At 47.7% G+C, this 18,421-nt stretch overlaps 1 protein-coding gene across 1 annotated transcript in view; it reads right to left on the bottom strand.

The window, feature by feature from the left end:
* GLP2R (glucagon like peptide 2 receptor) overlaps window positions 1-18,421 on the bottom strand; it is an 883,434-nt gene that overhangs the window by 708,436 nt on the left and 156,577 nt on the right. The window lies entirely within an intron of this gene.

Below are 18,421 nucleotides of genomic sequence, written 5' to 3'. Positions count from 1 at the left end.
TGACAAATTGACAGTCCCTTGGAACCCCGAGATTTTCACAGTAGTGGACTAAGCAATTCGCAGTTCACATGCTAGATGTATTGGTGGATGGTTGGTGCCGCCTGGCTGGTTGCTGAGGAGTTGGCAGATTTCGCCTTGTGTCTCCTGCTGCTTATGTGTAGTATTAAAAGTTTACACAAGTGTGCCCCCTGTCAAATCCGGTAGCAGTGGTCTGAAACATGCCTGCTTGTGGTGTGAAGCAGTGTCTGTAGCGCTATGCATGTCCTCATCCCTGCCCACCCCCTTGCACCATAGCTAGCAAGGTCTCAGATTTCTTATATGTGACATTTCCATAATTTCAGTGCAATTATGAGTGACAATTAATGACTATCAGTGGCACTATAGATAGATAGATAGATAGATAGATAGATAGATAGATAGATAGATAGATAGATAGATAGATAGATAGATAGATAGATAGATCAGAAATGGAAGGACACTAGTGGGGAAACAACCCTTACAATGCAGTCATTACAACGCACTACCTTTACAAAGCAGCTGTTACAACTCAACTGCCTTTACATCGCATGCCATTACAACGCATGTCACTACAACTCGTGCCATTTCAACGCATACCATTACAACGCATGCCAGTACAACACATTGTAAGGTAAGTAATGGAGATTTTTTTGTTTTAGGGTTAGTATGGGTTTTGGGGTACATGGGAATAGTAATTTTAACCCCTACACTTTCCAACACTTTCCCTACTGTTGCACTCACTGGAGTAGGAATAGTAATTTTTACCCCTACACTATCCAACACTTACCATACTGTTGCACTCACTGCAGTGGGAATAGTAATTTTTATCCCTACACTATCTAACACTTACCCCACTGCTACCCCAAAAGTATTATGTGTTATAATGGTATGCATTGTAATAGTATGCGTTGTAATGGTATGCGTTGTAATGGTAGTTTTTAAAAATGCGTTGTAATAGCATGCATTGTAAAATCATGCGATGTAATGGTAGTTGCGATGTAAAAGCCGCGTTGTAAAGGCATGCGTTGTAATTGTTTGTGTTGTAACATCATATATTCGCACTAGTGTTCTTGTGACCTGAGCGTACTCTTAAACAAATGTAACATAGGTGAGCCCATCTACAGGCAACTTCCAGAAAGCTGTGATTTTATTATTAAGTGTGAAAAGAAAAACACATGACCCCTGCTTTGTAATGTGCAGCTCCCAGGGGCCTACCTGGTTGAATGGAATATAGCACAATATATGCACTATTTGTATTTTGAAACAGCTGCAATGGAATGTAAGCAGTGTCATTTTTAAGTGTAAAAGTCTCCATTAATACAGCGGCCGGGAATTTTCTGTGCTTGTTCTCCTTGCTGGACAGGATGTTTGCTGACACATTGTAAAAAAATGTTTTATTACAAATTTCCTATGCACTAGGTCTTTGTGTAAAGCCTCTCGCATACTATTCTACTGGTTCATGCACACGTTAGAGGGAATAAATATAAAATCACCAATTAATGGTGAGGGTTTAGACTCGGAAGTGCATTTAAATCCAGATCTGTGATCTGAAGCACGTGCTAGCTAGACCCAGAGAAAGTTATGTTATTGTAACCAAACTCTCAGCAAATAACTTAGCTGGTATCAGGCCAGTTTCCATAGCAACGGTCACCTCTTCATGACCTGGGCCCAGCTCAGCTTCAATATGAAAACCCTCTCTCTTGTGCCTAATAGCAAAGGAATTACTTTCCACGCAATAAAATAAAGATACAATACCATAAAATATTCAGCAAAGCAGTTAAATATTTCCCAACTTGCAAACCATTTTTTTACTATCATGTAATCACTATTTGAGGAACCAAAAACATCTATTTGATCACTCATCTGACATTGTGCTCAAAACTTAACTCCTGTGTCAGGCAGTTGATGATGACCTGCCTTGAGAGTATGGGCATCTTGGCCTGCTTGCCCTATCCAGAGAAGAGAGAGAAATGACTAGAGAAAACTTGATGCTGGGCGCCTGGTGCAGCAGCAGGTGGGCCCCCAGAGTGCTCAGGAACTATTAAGTGGCGGCATCATGGGCATTGATATCCTGCCATGATGCTCCCAATGCACAGAGCTAAAGTTAAACACCCTGGCTCACATGAAGTGGCAGGGTGGGGGATAAAGCCTTGACCAGCCGTGGCCTGCACTATCAAGTGTGGCATACCCACCATATTGCCTAGTAAGTAAAAAAAGGCAAGTGCGTGCTGAACCAAGCCCCTGTGGATCCTCATGATTGCTGAGAGCATGTGCCGGCACGTGGTTCACAAGTCCACGAGCCGGTGGGGTTGGGAACAAAACTTTATGAAAACTGCTGATGCCCGACGGTTCACACCGCAAGAGACAGCAGGGGTGGAAAGACCCGCCTATTAGTGTGTGCCATTGGCCACTGACTCCAACCATCCTGACGTGATTGATAATGCCGCGCCGGCATCGAGTGCACAGTGTGTTACATTTCAGCACTGTGCAGGCTGAGCTCAGCCAGGGCCCCAAAGCCTGCCACTGCCACTGCAGCCTGTATAGTGCATTACTATAGCAGCACTCCAGGTGACAGCTGATTAAGCGCTATTATAATGCGTGACATTGCATTTCAGTGAAGTGATGTGTATCACCTCACTGAAATACATTAGTCAAACACCTGATGTGTGGTACTTGGCAGTGCTGTGGCAACACTGTCTGCCCAGCTGCCTGCAGGCCACGACCCCCGCTCAGCCAAGGCTTTGTTAGAAACTGTTGATTACCTGGGCAACCAAACTATGGAAATTGGGGGACCTGCTCTCTGGGGACCTGTTCTCTGTGCACGCAAGCCCGTATATCATGGTTTCAAGATGCAGGACATGGTGCACTGTATGGTGTGCATGGCGTGTGTCACAATGCTGGCCATGATTTGTTGTGCAGGGCATGCTTTAGTATGTAGGCTGTATTGCACCCTTTTTACAGGGCATGGTAGATATACTTGGTCTGTTTCATATTTCAGGGTGCTGGGCATGTGGCACAGACTAGTTCAAGGCATGGAGCAGAATATATTTTCTCTGGTATGACATAGTGCATACAGGGCAGTGTAGACTTTTTTCACACTGCATGGTGTTTTATGGTGATTGTAGGTCATGGTGTAGGGTTGCAATGCATGGCACCTCTGGAGACTTACTTTAAATCCCGATTGATAACAAAAACACCCCGCTGTGGGTGTACCACCATGCCTTACACTGACGCGGACATCACAGAAGGGTGGTGGGGTCAGATCTGGGTAGATCCTCCTTTCTTAAATGTTAGCACTACGGGCCAATTCACCTGTCTTCCTTGCTCATCACAGCGTCAAACCATATAAGACGCCTAATACTTAAGATCTTGCGATCCTCAACTCTAATGGCCTCCATTTAGACAGACCCCTGTTCTCCTACAAAAGAGGTGCCAACTTAAAAGACTAGCTAGTGCGTACCCGAAATAAGGCCACAGCAGAGGAGAGTACCCGGGGTTTAAGGGACACACGGGTGACAGGCCATGCAAGATGTGGCTCGTGTGAAGTATGCCACCTGACCAAGGACACTAAAAATATTGATGTAGGCCTGACTTACCCATGGGTGCAGAAGGTCCATACTAATTGCAATACTGAAAACTTCATCTATTTAATAGTATGCCCCTGCAAAAAACAATACATAGGCATGACAACGAGAACCGTAAAGAAATACATCATGGAACACAAGAGCAACATCAGATATCAAAGGTCTAACACTAAATTCACTACGCACTACTTAGAGGAACATCATACAGTGAATGACATCTTCTGGATAGTTCTTTACAAACCAAAGATTTATAAGTCGATAGGAGATGTTAAGAGACTACTGTTAAGAGAACAGAAATGGGTATACAGACTATGCAGTCATGAGGTGGGGCTCAATGATTACATCCCTTCGAACACCTTGAACAGATTCATTCCTTTAGAGGTTTGGCTCTGTTTGTCCTGAAATATCATCTCCAGGCATAGACCGTCACATGTGAGTAGGTAGTGTGTTCTATTGTGACAAAGCCCTGCAAAAACAGGAGCATGGTTACGTTGGATGAACCCTGGGATTACGAGGAGCAGGAGTTTGTTTAAACTACACCTGGAGCGTAAAGAGGAAACATAAAGGGAAAAAAAAGAAATAAAGACAAATAGAACAAAACCCTCTAAACGAACTGTGGTTCAGGTATAGCATGGACGCACTGCCCATTAGTATTGTACCCATGTGTTAAACATGCATCAGGATACTCAAGCACATCATGTTATATACATGGGTCTGGATGCATCGAGGAAAACACCTTCTGGTGGACCTACCATAAGAAAACATTATGAATGTTTGGACATTTGTAGTAATAATTTCTGAGAGGTTTCAGTGTCCAGAACACCTCAGGACACAAGAGAAACAGGGATACATGGATCAATATTTGGGCTGAGTTGTGGACACTGGACACCCATCATGCAGGTCTGCCAAGTATCACGCATCAGGTGTGACACTACCGCATTTCAGTGTGGTGTTCCGCATCACGGCACTGAAATGCATTGTCACACATTTGAATGCCACTGTCTCACTCTGCCAGTTGTACAGCACTGAAACTGGCTGCTCCAGGCTGCTAGCGCGCGTCGGCTCCCTGTGACTTGCCAGCACTCAGGCTCACTCAGTAAACAGTTTATATACTTGTTGGCTGAGTGCAGTGCTTGCTACAATGTTAAAATCTTTAGCCCTGCTCTGCTTGGCCGCACTGAAATTTCCGCCCATGGCGCACCGCATGGCTGTCACACTAGTGACTCATCACTTCACTGCCCAATACCTACCCAGGGCGGGGTCTGCCCTCAGAAGTGGTTGCCGTGTACTGGCTGTGGCTGCGCGGGGGGATGTTGTGACCTCATGTCCTAGAACAGGAAGGAAGTGACTGGTCGGTCAGAAGCGGCAGGGGATTTGACTGGAGTTGTGCTGTCCGCGTTCCTCTTAGCATCCGCGGCATAGAGTGCGCTCCTTCCTGTGCATATTACCCGCCGTTGGATGCCCGATGGCAGTTCTCTCAGTCAATCGTGGCCGCGCATCAGAGAGGCCTCGGAGAGAGCTGTCTGCAGTGCTGTGCGGTCGCGACGGCCGTTCAACTCGCGCTCAGAGAAAGTGTGAGACACTACTAGTGCCAGCTGCCAGAGGACTGTTAGACTACACAGAACAAGTAAGTACATTGGCCAGTGTAGAGTTGCGGTCTAGTCGTTGCACTTACGCGATGACGTAGGCGCGCAGCGGCCATTTTTTGGCTCATTAGCGCCCAGTCTGTGCACCGGCAAGACGGCCCGCGCGCTCTCCCTCTAGTAATAATTAGCATGTATTAATGAATAAAGAGAGCACAAATACCACTTACCTGTGTGTCCCTGCTATCATTGCCCCTGCAAGCTAACCTCTACAAATGGCGACGAGGGCTGGGACCGACGAACGACGCGGGGAAAGCCCATAAAGCCTGCACAGGAGCAGACGTGGCCAGCACCAGGAGACAAACAGGTACGCCGGAGGGAGAGCGCAGCAGAGGGGAAGCCTAGGGGGGCTCGAGCACCGCCCAGGGAAGCACACAAGTTGGACTGCACAGAGTAACCCAGACAATGGGGAAGGCACAGAAGAGGAAGGTGGCGTGAGTGCCGGAATCGCGGGGAGAGCAACCCACGAGGCAAGCAGGGGAAGAGAGGACCGTGAACCTCTCAGGCCGCCGCGGGAGGCGCTGGCCCTTACAAGTCACGTGCAGGAGGCGTCCGATACGCGATGACCCCAAGCACGTACTGGGACAACACAAGCAGTACTTGGGAGGCCCTGGCGGATCAGGCAGAGCGCGGCAGCGGCGCTGGAGCAGCCGCACACCAAAGCCCACCACGCCAGCAGAGGCGGAGCGCACCAGGCAGCCCAAGAGAGGAAGACGAGTCACCAAAGAGAAGAGCGGCAATGTGTGCCCAACCGTCCTCACTCACGATGCCAATTCCATTCCTGCCCAAACCAGGAGAACCGTCGATGAAATGGGAGGATTGGAGGGAATACTTTATGAATTACATGGAAGCCCTGGAGGACAAAGCGGGGGAAGCATTCCCCAGCAAAAGGAAAAGAAGGATCCTGTTGCACAACCTGGGCCCGGAAGGAATCAGGGTGTTTCAGAACATTGGCCCCACACCGAGGCAAGCAGTGGACGATGATGTCTTCCAACACACGATAGACGACTTAAACAAGCACTACAGACCAGCGGTATGCACCTCTATTGATAGATACAACTTCCAGCAAAGGAAACAGGCGGAAGGAGAGCCCATAGATAAATACGTGGCGGCATTGAGGAAATTGGCCATCACCTGTAAGCTTGGCACGTTGCACGACGAATTTATAAAAGACCAAATTGTCATGCACACCACCAACTCGGCAATACAAGATAAATTGTGGGTCAATGGCGATGCGACGTTAAAGGAAGTGATAGCCACGGTGAAGAAGGCGGAGCTATCGAAGAGATGCGCGGAAGCGGCAAAGAAGGAAGCCACCCCGAAACCCATGGTGAACAAAGTCACAGAGGCTGAACCACCGGAGAGAGGCAAAAAAGCAACGGGAGACACGAGGACACAGGCCAAGTGGTCACCCAGGGGAAGAAACCAGTCACGGAAAGCAAGGGCATGTGCTACAGATGCGGCAGCAGATCGCACCCAGCACACGACAAGCGCTGTCCGGCGTTTAAGGCTAAATGCTTGTTCTGTGGACTAATTGGACACTACGAGAAAGTGTGTCGCCGCAAGCTGAAGACAAGAGAAGTCAAATACGTCGCACAAGAGGTGGAGGAAGACGATGGGAATGAAGATGATGATGACAGCGTGCTATGCATAGACGAACACGTGATGGGGATAAACTGCAACCAATCGAAGAAACCGCAGTGTGACCTGGTGATTGGAGGGGTACAAATTCAGATGGTAGCCGACTACGGTTCCCCCTTTACCATCATACAACGCAGCATCTGGGAAGAACAGTTTAAGGACCACATTGGAGACCACCTGGAGCCCCCAGACATCCGCCCCGTCACCTTTACTGGAGAACCCATCCCAATGGTGGGATACCGGCTCCTGGAGTTTAAATTTAAGGAACGGCACGCCACTTTCAAGCTGTACATTGCGGAGAAAGGTCCATCGGTCCTAGGTTGGGTAGACCAAGGCGACCTTGGAATACAGTTGAACTCAAGCGGCACCACCCAAGTCTTAATGACCAGCGACAAAGAACGACCGGAAGTGGGGAGGCTGAAAGCAGAATTTCCCAACGTATTTGGAGGCAAAGTAGGAAGACTGACAAAATTCACGCACAGGATCGAGCTCAGAGGGGATGCCCGACCGGTATGTCAAAAAGTGAGGAACATCCCCCTGGCAGTCCGAGACCAAGTGCAACAGGAGCTCCACAGACTGGAAGAAAACGGCATCATAGAACCGATCACGAGTGCAGAGTGGTTGGCCCCGTTGGTGGTCGCCATGAAGCCTAACGGAAAAATAAGGTTGTGTGTGGACTTGAGGGAGCTGAACAAAAACATCATAGTTGAAAGGTTCCCCTTGCCACGGATAGATGAGATGCTGGCCAACACCAAAGGAATAAAGTGGTTTTCGACAATCGATCTCGCGTCAGCCTACCACCAGATTGCGCTGCACCACTCCAGTAAGAAGCTGACGTCCTTTATAACCCCCTTTGGGTGCTACCAATTACGCCGAATGCCGTTTGGGCTAGCATCGGCAGCAGCCGTATTCCAGAAGCTAATGCACAGTCTATTTCGCAAGATCAAGGGGGTGCAATACTTCCAAGACGACATCCTGATAATGGGGAAGGACAAGGCGGACCACGATACCAAGTTGTCCACCGTCCTCCATGTGTTGGAACGCAATGGACTCACGGCGGAGTGGGAGAAGTGCCGGTTTGGGATGACGTCAGTTACGTACCTGGGGCATGTGATCAGCGACCAAGGGATCACCGCAAGCAGTTCAATGCCAAGGCGATATGTGATGCAAATTTGCTTCCCACTTCGCCACGAAGACGCACCACTTGGGACAGCTGATAAGGAACAAAACCAAATTTGAGTGGACTGAGGAGACACAAGAGGAGTTCCGCAGGATAAAAGCGGACATCAGCACGGCCGTCCCGCTGAGCGGATATGATCCCTGAGCCGGGACAATCCTGACGACGGATGCCAGTGACCGGGGTCTGGGAGCAGTCCTTATGCAGGAATTGGATGGCGGAGATTTAGCCACCCTCAACTTCGCATCCCGATCGCTGTCTCCCACGGAACAAAAGTACAGCGTCATAGAAAAGGAGATGCTAGCAGTAGTATGGGCCATGGGCAAGTTCCGCCAGTTCTTATGGGGAACGAGTTTCCGATTGAGGACAGACCACAAGCCCTTGATCAAAGTACTAACATCGTCAGGGCATGCCACTGTGACGCCCCGCATCGCGAAGATGACGCTGAAGCTGTTGGCCTACAGATATGATGTGGAGCACATCCCAGGGCAAAAGAACAAATTAGCCGACTACCTTAGTCGAGCGGCGGCCATGGAGGAAGCCCCCAAGACATCGGAAGACGAGGACTGCAAAGTAGCATTCATGGACGATCACGAGGAAGTGATAAGCATGCACGAATGGAGGGAAGCGTACGAGACAGACGCGGACTTAGAAGCAGTCAAACAATGTGTCCTAAGGGGGTGGCCTGAGATAAAGCACTTGGGAGCAATGCTTAGGAAGTTCTTCGAAGTGAGAGAGGAGTTGTCTGTCTGCGACCAAGGGATTTTCCTGAGGAGAGGGGAAAAAGTAGTCCCCCCGAACAAGTTGATACCACACCTGCTGACACTCATCCACGAGGGCCACCTGGGTATCGTCAAGACAAAATTGAGAGCGAAACAAGTGTATTGGTGGCCGGCGATGGACAACCAGATAGAGAGGCATGTGCGGGAGTGTAGCCAGTGCCAAGGGGCTGACAAATCCCTGAGCCTACTGCGACCACCCCTGGGGAAGTTTGACAACCCGGTGAATCCTTGGGAAGACCTAGCCATAGACATACTCGGGCCGATACTGGACAAGCAGGGCATCCAGAAATATGCGTTGGTTCTTGTGGACAAGTACTCCAAGTGGCCGGAGGTGGATGTACAAGAGGATATAGATACAGACAAGATACTGAGGTTCCTGACGGCAGTATTTCTCAGGGAAGGCATCCCTAGCTCCATCCTAAGCGACAATGGGTCTCAATTCGTGTCCGACAAATGGAACACATACATGGCAAGGAACGGCATTAGGATAAAACACACGTCGATATACCACCCCACAGGGAATGGTCAAGCCGAAAGATTCAACCGTGTCATCATGGGGTCGGTGCAAGCGGCGATTGCGAGCGGAAAAGACTGGGAAAAGGAACTGAAGAGTATGGTGTGGGCATGTAGGATCACACCTACCAGCACGGGGTACAGCCCCTTCCAGATCTTGAGGAGTAGAGACCCCTTTACGAAAGACAATGTGGCTTGGAAGGAGCGGACCATCACGAGCAAGTGGTTGTCTGCTGTCGTACATCACAACCTAGAGAAAGCTCAAAAGATATATGCGGAACACTACAAAAAAAGGAGAAGCGTCAAAGAGACGGAACTCGAGATGGGAGAGTGGGTGCGGGTTAAGCTGGCCCAATTGCGAAGGAAGGGGGACAGCAAATTTAGCGCACCGATGCAAGTGGAAGAAGTTTACAATCGTTCTGCCCTACTCAGCGACGGGAAGGTGTGGTCACAGGACCGCATGTCCATGTGCAACAAGATCATGCAGTGGGACGGACAGGACAATAGACAAGGGATACCGTCCCGGGCCCAAGGGACTGAGTCAAGGCTGGCAGACAACACATCAAGCAGCCCAAGAGAAAGCGGAGGTGAAGCGGACGTAAATGATGATGAGGGTCGGGGTACCTCGGAACTTTGGGGAAGTGGTAGCAGATCTCCAGGGGAAGGAGTGATCCCGAACATCGGGAGGGAAGACCAGAGAACCTCCCAGGAGAACGCCGTCCCCTCCTCAGGCACTCCGGTGAGGTGTACCCGGAGTGGAAGGACACTGGTGAAATCTACGAGGTTTAGAGACTTTGAGATGGAGGACTGATGGGGAACACACGCAAGTAATCATTTTCTGGTTATTAATGTGTAAGGAGAGAAGGGAGAGAATGCACGCAAGTAATAATTTTTCTTGTTGTTATGTATAAGGAAAAAAGGGAGATATGTAGAGTTGCGGTCTAGTCGTTGCGCCTACGCGATGACTTAGGCGCGCAGCGGCCATTTTGGGGCTCATTAGCGCCGAGTCTGTGCACCGGCAAGACGGCCCCCGGCGCTATCCCTCTAGTAATAATTAGCATGTATTAATGAATAAAGAGAGCACAAATACCACTTACCTGTGTGCCCCTTCTATCATTGCCCCTGCAAGCTAACCTCTACAGCCAGGCAGCTGCCTGCTGCCACTGACTTTAGTAGTGTTGTGTTCATGTCGTTCACTGTCAGATAGAGTCTCACAGTCACATACACACAAACACAGTGCACTGAGCTACTCCGTGAATAACCGCGGCGTCTGTTGAGATTGATGCAGACCCAGCCGCGTGTTTATTAGCCCTCTGTCTGTGTGTCACTGGACGGCCGTGCCGCGCCTGGGACTCACTGGACTGGAGCCAGCCTAGAGGGCTTCTATCACTGAAGCGGCCGACAAACCCGAATTACGGTGGCCTGCGGTGGCTCGCGGCCTAATTAAGCCTGCAGCCACTGCCTTGCAAAGACACGCTGCCTTAGTAATTAATGGTGCCGTCATCTGCACACTCCTTGGGACTCTGGTTCCGGCCCCAGCCTCTGTGACCTTAAGGTAACATAATGAATGACAACAGAGCGCGTGATCAAGCTGCAACAAGTGTTAAATAAATCTTACATTGTGATCCCGTGATTACTGGGGCCTGAACTCCTGGGACTGCAGCGGCCACGATGGAGCCCAGAGCAGGCTAGCACACCACTCACTCACCGACTGTAAATCATTGCCGGTTTGCCTCCGCCTGAAGAGTTGTTGTGGCTAGGACTGGAGGCTTCCTCTCCCAAAAACCGAATCGTCACTCCGCACAGTAAGTGACTACTTATTTACTCCAACGAGCATGAGCAGGTGCTGCAGCACAGACAAGCACTTAAAATCACTTGCTGTTTGCTCAGTGCACACCTTTATAGTTAGTTCAGCATGGACAGCATTCTCACGTCCTGTGCCTGCCTGGTATCTAGTTGCCCTCACCTGGTATAACAATGGCTTAATTCTGAGCTGCCTTCCTTGCCCCTATACTCAAGCAATTGTGCAGTCAAGCAGTCTGTCCTGCTTGAGGAATGACTCGCTAGCGGACATTAATGTAGTTTAACCGAGAGAGGTGTAATAAGGAGCCGTGCTAGTTGGCTAACGCTGCATGCAATTATAGTGCCCTGTGCCAGTCAATACAGCGATATTTCTAGCAGAACTTCGGAACCACGTATCTGGCATGTTTCTAACATGACGATTTCTTTATCAACAGACTGAGAATGTTTAGGATACTATGCACAAGCATTTGCGTCACATTCGACTGACGAGATCGCCTGAAATCAGAGTTTCTGTCCTAATACCTCGAGCTCCATTTTAGGATGACAGCCATTTTGTGATTGCCCTCTCATAGGCAACAGGACTACGGCCAAGCATGGGTCTGAAGGACACACACACCTTCGCTGACTCCTCGGTGACCTGGGTGAACTGACTCCGCTGCCTGAGGCCAAACCTGTTCGGTCAGTTCCCTTCCCGCGGCTAAATGAGATTAGTATCAGGGCCCAGCATATCACGAAACCTTTCATCACACACGAACCATGCCTAATCTTCTACACACCTGCCCCTGTTTCCCTCTTTATGACCCGTTTTACGAGGAGGAGGTGCCCGTTTTTATTGGGTGTCCGTCGATATCTGATGAAGGCGCTAAGCTTTGCCGGGTAATTGATTAAGGGCTGAATGAACTGAAATATGTACTTGCCATTATGACTCTGTCTTTTCCTTTGTAATGAATGCATGTGAATGATCATACCGTAAAACGAGGAATGTTTGCCTTAAGCATAATATTTGGTATATAAGGAGAAGGCTGGTTTTCGTAAGGGAGCAGTCTCCTGAGAATATACACATGTTGTACTTCTAGGATACCTGTTACTGGCTGCAGCCACTAAATACGATCTTTGACTTCACCAAGAAGACTCTGTGTTTCTGTAAATCTGAAACAGGAAGAACTCGAAGTCTTCGGGTGTGTTCCCTGGCACCGCTGGGTTCCGAAAAACCCAGTACTTCAGTTGGCGCCCAACAGTGGGGCGATTTCAGCGGTACCGGTCCAAGCCAGAGGTTCGTGAGGAGCTTCGTGTGAAAATTCTGGAGGAAGGCCGCCACTTCATCGACCCCTGTATGTCGACGTGGTCCGAACGTCTTTGCTGCGAGGTTCTCCACGTCCCAACGGCTACAAAGGACTGCTGCCCTGACTATCGCCCTGTTTTGGACCCTTGATGAATTGGTAGAGCGAAACGATAAACGAGTCTTCTGGTGACGTCATCGATACCTCAGTTAAGTATAAGTGGAGCGTCTCCCAGTCCTTAGTTTGATTACTTGGTTTGATATCCCCTTTGGGATCTTTTGATTTGGAACTTGCAAGCGCCAAAACCAAGGGACTCGTGTATTCACGAGACTATCGTATTCGATAATCCTTTGAAGTTTGAAACTAGACTAGAGAGCGAAGATGCCTGGTTCTGGTATACTTGGAAATTTGTTTTGTCTTGGTTATAATAGGGATTCCCGATTGGAGGACTCGTGTCCGGTTCCTCCGATTGGAACTCCAACTTATGAATTATATGTAAAACATGGCATAGGCCCACTCACATATAATGAAGTATGGATCCGTTACACCAGAAAAGATGGTGACTTAAAGTGGCCCCAATACCGTAGTTTCGACACAGAGATTCTGGATAATCTAGAGGTTAAACTCTTTAAGAAGAAAGCCCGGCCGGCAATGTTTGACTCTTTCCGCCTATGGCGTAAGGAAGCCAAACAGAAGGAAATTAAATTGGCAAAAAGAAATAAAAAAGAAAAGGGTATCTCGATAATGCAAGCTGCTTTGCAGTTTCAAGATAATGAAGAGGAACAGATGAGTGAGCAGTTGCACAGACAATGTAAACTAGTGATAGATAAATGTTATCCAGTTTTGCCGCTTCTTCAGCAAGATGCGTCAAAAGAAATAGAGAAAGATACTTTGATGTCACACTTGTTAAGTTCACCACCCCCTTATGCGCAGAGTGCTACAGCGCCTCCGCAACACCAAGTTGTGCAACATCCAGTTATTTTACATCAAGCTCCTCTGCCACCAGTTCCTCCTCAGTTGGCCCCTGCTCCTATGGTGCAGCCCCCTCAGGGGCCGCCGACTTTGCTGCCTGTCCCCCCTTTACCTTCTACGACTTTGCCTACTACATCGACTGCCTCTCTTGGCACTCTTCCTGATACTGTCTCTACATCTACGTCTACACCTACTGTGCTTCCCTCTGTTTTTTCCCCTGTTCTTTTGCCAGCTTCTCCTTCTGCACGACAGAGAGTGACGGATACAGTTGCTAGTTTTATATTACCTTTCTTCAGGTCGTCTGGTGTGACCCCTGATCCAAAGCGTAAGCAGACGCGTAGTCAACTGCCTAATTCTCACGAGAAAGAGATGTTTGAGCGTATGGCGCGCAAATGGATTGTTCACCCATCAAGGTATAATTTGGAGTCTGTTATGGAGGTCTTTTTGTCAATGGGAAGCACCGAAACAGAGATACGTTTTTGAACAGATGTGTGTTTTCCTTTGTGAGGAATTGGAGGATAATGATTTGGAAGCAAATCCGCAGGATTTGTGCCATGTACGGTTTGAGTTTGAAAAAGGTACGATTGTGGGTCCCGAAGTCGAAAAAGCAATTGCGACATTGTTATCTTTTAGGATTAAGGATCCTTCCCAGTCACTGTTTAAACATGACTCCTGTGGTAAAAAGGTGCGGCAGTACCCTATGAGGGAAGTCCCTCCGGTATGGAAGGACGCTGTTGTGGCCGATGCCACTCAAGGTATTGCTGCTGCTCCAGCTCATTTTCAGCGTGTTTGGGTACACGTCCCTTGGAAACGATCTGAAGTGTTAGCCCTTAAACAAACTTTACCCGACCCCCGTAAGAACCCTGCAGGATATTATAAGGAGTTAACGCAGACTGCGGAATCATTTGTTATGAATTTGGCTGACATAGACATGTTATTTGGGAATGTGGTTCCGCAGCCTTTGTGGGGATTGATTCGCAATATAGATCACGTGCAAGAGTTAGGCGCCACATGGGCTAATATTAGAGCTGCTAACGATGGGCAAGTTGGTGGTGCCAAGCCTGATCCCGTAGTAGTAGAACTCCCTGCTAGGATCATCACTTACATGAAAACTTTAATGCCTGCGATGCGTGTTAATTGGGATAAGTTATCTGCGTGTAAGCAGAAGAAAGATGAAACAGTGTCTGATTTTTTCACTAGGTTTGAGGAAACGTTTATCGACCACAGTGGTCAAGATATGAGTACAGAAGGTGGTCAACGGTTGTTCATTGACAAATTTGTGCATAATTTGCTTCCAGAGTTGTGTAAGAAATTGAAAGATTCAGAAAGCTCTTGGGCTGTTTCCTCTTCAGCACAAATATTAGCTACTGCACAGTATTACGAAAACAGGGATAAAGATGAGAAAGATAGAGCAGACAAGAAAAATAAGGAATTAGAAACGAAAGTTCTTTTACAACAGGCTTACCGGCCACGTGGTGGTCAGAGTAATTATCAGCAACCTCAACAGTTTCAGAAAAACATGCAAAGGTATGAGTTTACTCGACCGCGTGCCCCTGTAGCTCCCAATCAGTGTTCATATTGTAAAGAAGAGGGTCATTTCAAGTATAGTTGTCCTATTTTGTTGCAGCGTGCTAATGGTGCATTTAGCGCAAGAGGTCGAGGTGTTCAGCAAGCTCCCAGAGGTAGAGGACGCGGAAGTCTCACCCAGACCGCGCGTCCCCTTCCACCTCAAAATACACTGAATAGTTTTGACCAACAAACTAATGCGTCTGGTAGGACGGCTCAGTACTATAATGATGATTATTATGTGGAAGATGAGAATATGGAAGGTAATGATTGCTAGGACAGCCATAGACAAAGAGAGGGAGTTGTTTCAGTTCCAGTAGATCAAAGTGGACCGTATGTTAAGGTGACTACATCAGGTGTGTCAGAGCCTTTTCTGTTGGATACTGGTGCTGCAAAGAGTTCTATTATGCACTCAAAACTCCCTGGCGCGCCTTTGTCTGGCAAGATGAATGTTTCGGTAGGTTTTTCTGGCGCCCCGGTTAGGAATCCGATTTCTTGCCCTATGTCCCTTTCTGTTGGACCTTGTGAATTGGAAGCACCCCTAATTTCGACAACAGGTTGTGGTGAAAACTTGTTGGGATTTGATTTGTTGAAAAGATTGTATGCAACATTATATTGTTCTCCTTCGGGAGTACAACTTACACTGGGTAGGAAAGTGGTTTCTCCAATGTATTTATCAAAGGATAAACTTCCGACAGAATTGTCGTTTCTTCCTGATGCCATTTGGGCTACTGGTCCTAATGATGTGGGCCTTTTGGAAATACCGCCATATGTTGTGACATTGAAAGCCAATGTTAAATTGCCACGCATTCCCCAATATAAGATCTCTAGTGAAGGTGAAAAAGCGTTGCTAGCGATCATTTATGATTTGATTGGAAAAGATGTGATCGAGGAGACCAGAGGCAACGTTTGCAATAGTCCTGTTCTGCCTGTTTTGAAACGTACTGACCCTTCTCAGCCACCTGTTTACAGGTTCGTGATTGATCTTAGAGAGGTCAATAAAATAGTTGTGCCACAGTTTCCAGTCGTTCCTGACATTACTGCCTTATTGACTATGATTCCAGCCTCCGCCGCCTGGTTCTCGGTGATTGACTTAAAGAATGCTTTCTTCAGCATCCCGATTGCCGAGGAGAGCAGAGATATTTTTGGTTTCAGCCTAGGAGGTCGAAGCTTTCGCTTCAAACGCGCTCCTCAGGGCTACTGTGAAAGTCCATCAATATACAGCCATGCTTTAAAAACTCAGCTCGATGCGATTGTTTTACCTGATGGTGCTACCCTTATTCAATACGTTGACGATTTACTAATCGCCACAGATACTGAAGACATTTGTAAAGAAGCAACATTGTCGTGGTTGCGTCATTTGTCTAATCTACATCACAAAGTGTCGCTTTCAAAACTGCAATATTGTCGACAAGAAGTGACCTACTTAGGTCATCTCTTATCAAAGGAGGGAAGGAAACTGACCCCAGAAAGAATTCAGGCAATAGCAAAATTGAGTGTGCCTAGGACACAGAGAGAAGTACGTGCTTTCTTGGGCATTACATCCTACTGTAGACAATGGATACCTGTGTTTTCTCTGCTGGCCAAACCTTTGATAGCATTAACATGTAAAGATACACCGAATCCCGTCCCATGCTCTGAAGATTGTCAGAAAAGTTTTTCCGAATTGCGTGAAGCATTATGTTCGGCTCCTGTGCTGGGTACTCCTGACTACAGCAAGCCTTTTACACTATATGTGCACGAGAGGGAAGGTTGCGCATTGGCGGTGTTGACACAGTCTTTTGGAGGCAAGCAGCGTCCATGCGCGGATTTTTCATCAATTTTGGATCCGGTAGCTAAAGCATTGCCGAGTTGCTTGAGAGCCACAGCGGCAGCCGCTGTTTCTATTCGACAGTCTGCTGGGTTAGTAATGAACAACACGTTGTTTGTGATGGTTCCACATGCAGTGGACACGTTGTTAAACAGAACCAAAACACAACACTTAACTAGTGCTCGATTGTCAGGTTACGAGTTGACACTGCTAGCGAGTCATGTTCACATACAAAGGTGCAATACGTTGAATCCAGCCACGTTATTGCCGATTTCAGTGGAGACAGATGATGTTGAGCAGCATGGTTGTCTTTTTAGAACAGAAGAAGAAACAAAACGGAGAGTGGATCTCAAAGATACTCCCCTTGTAGAGTTTGATGGTACCTTATGGGTGGATGGTTCATGTTTCAAGCTTTCGAATGGTGACACGACTGCAGCATATGCTGTCACGACTTTGCATACGATTGTTGAAACTGCACGTATACCACATAATTCAGCCCAAGCAGCAGAGTTAATTGCACTTACAAGAGCGTGTGTGCTATCGAAAGGAATGAAAGTGACCATATATACCGACAGTCAGTATGCTTTCGGTGTGGCCCATAGTTTTGGGCAATTATGGAAGGACTGACTTCACATGGAGCTAAAATACAAAATGGTCAGTTGGTGAATGAGCTCCTTGAGTCACTGACATTGCCTCTACAAGTTGCGATTGTGAAATGCAGTGCACACAAGAAGGTGACTGATGATGTTGGTCGTGGTAATGCATTTGCGGATGAAATCGCAAAAGAAACAGCAAAGAATGTGAAGAATTGGATGTATGTTGCAGGCCCTGCAAGATGGGTTGGTGATGTTGGAATGTGTGAAGACACGATAGAGAGTGTAAAGTCTCTTCAAGCCGAAGCTTCAGAGAAAGAATTAAGTATGTGGAGAGAAAGTACGGGTAAACTGGATGAAAATGGTTGTTGGATTGACTTGTCAGAACATCGGCGATTGTTGTAACCCGATGCGTACGTGCTTGCAGTGGTGACAATGGCTCATGGAATGGCCCATATCAGTGTGAAAGGGATTTGTAAGTTGTTGGCTCCAGTATGGCAAAATACTGGAATTCCTAAATGTGCAGAGAATGTGGTCAAAAACTGCATGGTGTGTCTGAAATACAATCCTGGTAGGGGAACCCCAACTCTAGCTGGTCATTTTGCGCCTCCAACGTATCCGTTTGAGGTTTTGCAGCTAGATTTCATCCACAAGGGAAGATGCAACAATTTGAAATATGTACTCGTTGTTGTTTGTGCCTTTTCAAGGTGGATAGAAGCATACCCTTTAAAAGACAGCACTGCTCTGTCCACAGCTAAAGCCCTTGTCAAATAATTTTTCCCTAGATTTGGAATGCCGAGAATGGTCTGGAGTGACAATGGGAGTGAATTTGTGGGTCGAGTGATGAAAACAGTATGTGATGGACTGGGTATCCGACAAAAATTTCACGCTGCAAATCATCCCCAGTCAGCTGGATTAGTAGAGTGCTATAATGGCACATTAAAATTGAAGTTGGCCAAGATTCAAGCAAGCTCTGGTCTTAAATGGCCTGACGCTCTGCCTTTAGCACTCCTGTCAACAAGAATGACTGCGCATTCAC

The sequence above is a fragment of the Triturus cristatus genome, chromosome 7 (assembly GCF_964204655.1).
Source record: "Triturus cristatus chromosome 7, aTriCri1.1, whole genome shotgun sequence".
Taxonomy (NCBI): domain Eukaryota; kingdom Metazoa; phylum Chordata; class Amphibia; order Caudata; family Salamandridae; genus Triturus; species Triturus cristatus.
Note: the sequence above shows the minus strand (reverse complement) of the source record. Positions and strands in the feature narration are given on the sequence as shown.